The sequence below is a fragment of the Syngnathus typhle genome, linkage group LG4 (genome assembly GCF_033458585.1).
Source record: "Syngnathus typhle isolate RoL2023-S1 ecotype Sweden linkage group LG4, RoL_Styp_1.0, whole genome shotgun sequence".
In the NCBI taxonomy this organism is placed as follows: domain Eukaryota; kingdom Metazoa; phylum Chordata; class Actinopteri; order Syngnathiformes; family Syngnathidae; genus Syngnathus; species Syngnathus typhle.
In genome coordinates, this window is record NC_083741.1 from 7,059,312 (window position 1) to 7,065,980 (window position 6,669).

General features: G+C 44.5%; 1 non-coding gene across 1 annotated transcript; it reads left to right on the plus strand.

The window, feature by feature from the left end:
- The first annotated feature begins 3,169 nt into the window (after positions 1-3,169).
- trnal-aag (transfer RNA leucine (anticodon AAG)) lies at positions 3,170-3,251 on the plus strand. The gene has a single exon. It is a non-coding gene; the product is annotated as a tRNA-Leu (tRNA).
- The last annotated feature ends 3,418 nt before the right edge of the window (positions 3,252-6,669 follow it).

Genomic DNA, 6,669 nt, shown 5'->3' on the forward strand with positions numbered 1-6,669 from the left:
AGAGTACAGTCCCAGAAGTAAGTGTGGCGTTTGTAAGATTTGTGATGAAATTATCAATAACTGATTTAGTTGAGTGAGTGACTCTGGTATAAGCATCTATTGTGGGAAAGAAGGATGAAGAGTGTAATGTGTTTATAAAGTCATTTTTGGCTGTATCATCCTTGGAAAGATCAACATTGAAGTCGCCAAGGAGGACACAGCTTTTGTTGTTATCATTTATAGAAAATAATGCTTCCTCCAGTTTGGACCTAAAGGTTTCGAAGTCAGCGTCTGGGGGACGATAGATTATACCAATCATGAGGTTTTGCCTGCTTTTCCCGCTTATTTCAACAAAAAGGGAGTCACTGTGGTTGTCTGCTATGATAATGTCATCACAAATCCTCACGTTGTATGTAGAAGAAATATATAGGCACACGCCACCGCCAGGTCTGCCACATCTGTTCTTAATCAACAACTTATAGCCATTTAGACTTAAGATGTCAGTGTATGAGCGATCATTCAGCCAAGTTTCACTGCAGCCAATTACGTCAAAGCTACAACCTGTGTTTGTAAGTAGAGTAACTAAATCATCATGATGTTTATTCAAGCTCCTGATGTTTAAATGCAAAAAGGAGCAGTTTTTTATATTTGTTAACTGTTTTAATTGTTCGGGAGTATACTGATTACAACTTATATTTCGATGATAGTCAATGCAATTTATCACCTCGTCTCCTTCACTGTCCATTTCATTAAGTGCCATGCACAGGGTACCGAGTGGGATTTACTGAGATCCAACAACAAAGACACATACTTAAGACCATGGACATATACATACATTCATCCACCCCAAAACTGGCCTGACAGACGTACACACATACACCTACACACTCAAACACACAAGAATACTCTGTAGACATCACCCGCTGTATTGTCACAGAGCAGACAAATAGACAATTGCTTCGTCCTGCCCAGTCAGTAGTATTCAGGCCAGTTCCCAAGCCAAACTGAGAAAATATATGTATGAGGGAGGAAAAGAGAAAAGAGAAAAGAGGGGGGCGAGTGGTGAGATGGGGGGAAAAGAGAGAAATCAGTCATTCACCGTCTCCAGGTTCAGTGGTTGTCATGACGACAGGGACGCTGGTTTTGGTGACGTCATCATCACGCGCCTGTGTTTACAGTTATGGGGAGGCGGCATGTTTCAAGTTAGTAGACAGTTCTTCTTGGAGTTGAGAATTAATGTCTCCATCTCCTCCACTCAGCCAATAAGTTGTTGGGGGGTTCCTGTACAGTTTGCCGTCGATGTAAAGTTTGTCAATGAACAGTCGAGCGGTCTTTTTGGCTTTCTTTGCCTCGGCCATGATCGGGTGAAGCAGCCTCCGTCTATTCATGATCTCCGGAGGGAACTGGTCGCTGATGGAGTAGTTGGAGCCTTTGAGCTCTCTGCCCCTCGACATGACGGCAGACTTCATCTTTGAGTCAACGACTTTAGCCACAATGGGACGGGGCCTCCTCTGTTGGTCGGTCCTAATCCTCCCGAGGCGATGTACTCTGGAGAAGCGAACAGCTCCGACATCCTCAGGCTTCATTTTCAATTCGTTGACAAGAAATGTTTTGACAAGTTCTTCTGATTTCCGGTGAGTTTCATCTTTTGTTTCTGTAAGTCCGTGTATAATGATGTTATCCCTCATACTGCGGCACTGCAGATCAAGAATGGAGTTCGCCATGTTGACTTTGTCTTTTTGTAGTTCGGCTGTCAAGCGTTTGAGGTGGTTTACTTCGGTCCGAAGTGACGCATTGTCAGCTTTTAACACCTCGATCAGTGAGTTGTTAAACTCCACAGAATGCTTCAGTTCTTTTACATCCGTAGTCAGTTGCTCGAGTAGATCAAGCTTCTTGAGTTGTAGTTTTATAGATGTTATAGACTCACTGATGTCAGAGATTTCCTTTTCGTTTGAGTTCGACTTGGCTCGCGTATTCACGGCCTCGGGTTTGTTGTTGGGCGTATTACAATAAAATGCGTCGATGTAGGCTTCCAAGTCTTCTAACGATTCATCAACAGGCGAATCCAGTTTGATTCAGGTTCTGATCATTGGTCAAATTAGATGCGATGGCATAATTGGGAGGTTTTCCTGGCACATCGTGCAGCTCAGCACCTCATGTGGTCGACTTCCCCCCCCTTTCCTCACAAACCTAACAGGGAGCTGTTTGGCTGCAGACTGGTTGTTGGAACTCTTTTCTGCTGGTCTCGAGAACTTCGGCCAGCTTCGTCAGGACTGGCGCCGTCTATAGGGTGCCTATGTCAGTGCTCTTTTGCAGCCTGACAGTAGGTGCTGTAGGCTTGCGTTTGGTGCGCTGCAAGAGGGACAGCTCCCTTCCTTGTCAAATCACTGGCGGAGCTTTCTGTGGATAAGTTGACCTGATCAGAAAGCTGTCTGGCTTGCGGCATCTTCCACAGGTAAGCCCAGCTGAGAGGTCTCCCCTTCCCAAGTGGTCCATCTCCTTTGGCGACCCTGTGACACGGCCTTGATGGTGGACTGCTCCTGCTTTGATCTTGAAACCTCTTCCACAACCAAGCTTTTCGTTCCCTCTTTGTGGCCTTGGACCAGAGTCGTGTAGGCTCTTCCCAGCCAAGCCCCACTCTCCTTTCTTGCACCTTGCCAATTATTTCCTGATGTTGAAGCCTGCCGATAGCACCACAAGTGCAATTCTCACAGTACGATCTGAGGATTCTTTTAACTCAAGAACGAACCTGACCTTCTCCTGCTTGTAGCTCAAGATTATGGACTGGATCGGCAGCTGCAGCGCGGTTGCCTCGAACAAGCCCGTTTCAGAGAAGCCTTTCGGTAAACCGAGCCGTTTCCGAATGTAGGAGTTGGCTTAGTATGTCCAGCCTGTTCGTTGTTGAGGATGGAATGTTTCTTCTTTGTTACATTATCAACAAGGCGGTGTAGGACAGCACTAATTTGGGTGCTGTGTGGGGAAACTAGCTATGTGTCTTCCGATTTCAAAGTTTTAATCTTCTGATTGTCACTCATATTTTTTCGCATCTGTTGTGTACAGGCTTCATTACATTATGAACAAAGCTCCGTCGGCCAGCACTAACCTGGATGCTGGTGAAGAAACCAACTAGGTATCCTCCAATTTCACGTCTTAATAGAATGATCAACAAATGGAGAAACTGCAGAAGATCGGTAGTGTGGCCGAGCGGTCTAAGGCGCTGGATTAAGGCTCCAGTCTCTCATGAGGCGTGGGTTCAAATCCCACCACTGCCACTTATGCATCAATTCAGGTGTTTTCTTCTTGCCCAACTCCTGTCAGTGCAGCTGTGTAAAGTATCAGGACTCAGAAGTGGTAGCCTCTGCTATCCTCTACGCTGTGGTCTGTTGTGCTCCGAGCAGCACAGAGAGGGATAGGAAGAGGCTCAACAAACTGGTTAAGAGGGCGAGCTCTGTGGTGGGCTGCCCTCTTGACACTGTTGAGGAGGTGGGCGAGAGGAGGGTGCTAGCCAGGCTAGCATCCATCAGGAACAACCCCTCTCACCCACTGCATCTGACCTTGGAGAACTTGAGCAGCCCCTTCAGTCAGAGACTCAGACTCCCCCCGTGTATGAAGGAACGCTACCGCAGCTCCTTCATCCCCACCACAATTAGGCTGTACAATGACAACCTGTAAACACATCCTTCTGTGCAATACTTTTCCCCGTAACGTGCAATTCTTAACCCCAATGTGCAATTTAAGCCCGATGTGCAATATCCTCTGCCACACAATGCATGGATCTATTTCACTTCGATAACCCGTGCACTATTTCTTTTTGTTATTAGCATTACTAAACTTCATACTCTTCATACACTTTACGACACTTTACCACTATTTTATCTTCTTTTTGCAAATATTCATAGCTTATATTTTTAGTTTTACTACAATTGCTGTTATTTTTCCATATTTTTCTTTTTATATTGTATTCTATTTTTTATGAAAGGAGGACTACGGTCCAGAAGTCTCTTTTTGCACCTTTATCCCCCAACTTGGACCTTCCTGTAAATCGAGCTGTTGTTACATGCAGTTTCTCACACGTGAGATTAATAAAGTTCCTCTTATCTTATCTTAACAGATGTAGAAACTGCAGAAGGTCTTTTAAATGATATTTTAATTTGGAACTCAATTAATTTGGAATGAGGAGGTGGGCGAGAGGAGGGTGCTAGCCAGGCTATCCGGCCAGTGATGACCGGGTCCCTCGCCTTGGCCTTGCAACCGCAACCCCTGTGGGGACTCCGCTCCCTCGTGCTCGTCGGAACCAACGACTTTCGCCATGCTAGCCCCGTGGTGACCATCTGCACGTGTATCCGACTGGGTGCCCAGGACGCTGCTCACACGTTTGCCTGCTTTGTGATGTTTTTCACCGATTCACGACCACGGTCCATTGGGCGCCGTTGAACTGGACTGCCGTTACACCTGTCTATGGACCCCGTGGAGGCTATTTTGTGTGTTTTGGGGTGTTCTCTTGTATTGAGGGGTGCTGGTTGGCCACAGTTATTTTTTTTCCTTTGTCTTTTAGCTTTGTTTTGCTTCGATGGCTTTTATCTTGAGCACTTTCTGGCTTTCTTTGTGGCGCCGTTGTGTGGCAGCCTTATGAGAGCCTATTGAGTTGCGCTCATGCCATCTGTGTGTCTTTTGTATACCCACTCTGTGGTATGAATACTGCTGGGGCCTGAATTTCCCCACCCCTGGGGATCAATAAATATTCAATCAATCAATCAAAAAAAACTCCGCGATATAGTGAACCCGCGATAAACGAAATGCGAAGTAGCGAGGGATCACTGTAATAGGTAAGGACATTGTGTATTTGGACTGAGAATGGTGAAAGAAGTCACATACATGCCTCGCAATCTGTATGCATTGAGGATGGATCAACCTCCACGCAGCACAGCCAACGTGTGGAAAATATGATCCCCACAGCACTTCTTCTCAAAAGTATGACTTAAGAGAATGTTTGCAAATTCACTAAGGTCCAAATAGCAGAGGATGGTTTCGATCCATCGACCTCTGGGTTATGGGCCCAGCACGCTTCTGCTGCGCAACACAATTTACTCATGATGTCCTCCAATCGGCAAACAAGCATTCGGTTCCAGGCTTCATTAGTTTATGATCAAAGCTCAGTCGGGCAGCACTAACCTGGATGCTATCATATGCTATGGTTTAAAAAACAACTAGTCCCTGATCTAACAATTAAGTCAAGTCAAGTTTATTTATATAGCCCTAAATCACAAGCAGTCTCAAAGGGCTTCACACATACAAAACAAATTGACAATTATTCTCAAAGCATCCCCTGATCTTAAGCTCCCATTTTAAAGTTGAGTTTCATATATTATATAATGGGTTAAAATATAAAAATTGTATAAATATATTATGTTTTTAAGATTGAGTTCACTGTAAAATGTTTCTGAAGAGATTTTTGAAGGATCAAGCCATTGTGAGTCTCAAATACGGATTGAGGGGGGCCCCGGTGATCCGCGTCCAGGCGAGGGAAAACCAAATCCAATTTTGTTTCTTATCATTAGGGGTTTTTGTGAGCCGGGCTTTATCTGGCCCCTCACCTAGGACCCTTTTGCCATGGGTGACCCTACTAGACACTTCTGTGCTCGACACGGATTGTCCATACTGAACACCATGTTCAAACATAAGGGTGTCCCTGTGTGCACTTGGCACCAAGACACCCTAGGCCGCAGTTCGAAGATTGATTTTGTAGTCGTGTCATCGGATTTGCGGCCGCATGTTTTGGACACTCGGGTGAAGAGAGGTGCGGAGCTGTCAACTGATCACCACCTGGTGGTGGGTTGGCTCCGATAGTGGGTATGCCAGCCTCAGTCACGAAGGGAAGACTAGAGTTCCTTTTACAGATGATTTTATTGATCTTCGCCAAAAATATCACCGTAGAACTAACAGAAATAGAAACAACGAAACCATTAGTTCGTACATACATACATATTACACAAATAAACACATTACACACGAATAAAGAGGAACGAACACACCACTTTGCCTGCTTGTGGCTAGGGCTGGGGTTAATCTTCTTGAAAGATGAGTCTTTATATGGATTTAAACACCAGCGTCGGAGTCCGCCATACACTTATACTGATCGCTACAGGACGGGAACCGGAAGTTCGAGCCAAAACTCACGTGACGTAGAACCCCAAATTTTAGACTAATTCTCTACAAAAAATAGAATATATTTACTAATATGGAGATAATAGTGCCATAAACAATGTACACAACTTAAACAATGTACAAACAAAATAACTCAAAATAATTAGTGTAAACCTACATCGATCGCAAGAGCGCCATCCACTGGAATCAGCGAACGCTTCATGCACAAACTTACATCATTTACACTCCCACCATCACACTCTGTGTGATTCTTTAACAATTAACACAAAATAAACTGATTAAACCATGTGGAAATGTCAAATATGTGCTGTGTCTTATTAGTCCTTAGCTTCAAGTAAAAGTATAGTCTTGTGTATTGGTCTTTCCAAAAATGATTTAGTTGTATGTGTTTTGTTATTATCGTGTGTGGTGTCACTAACAAGAAGTTTGACCTTCCTAACTTTGTTGTCAGCTCCTGGAAACACTTCCACCACTTTGGCTAGTTTCCATTGGTTTCTTGGTAGACAATCATCTTGTAGTAATACA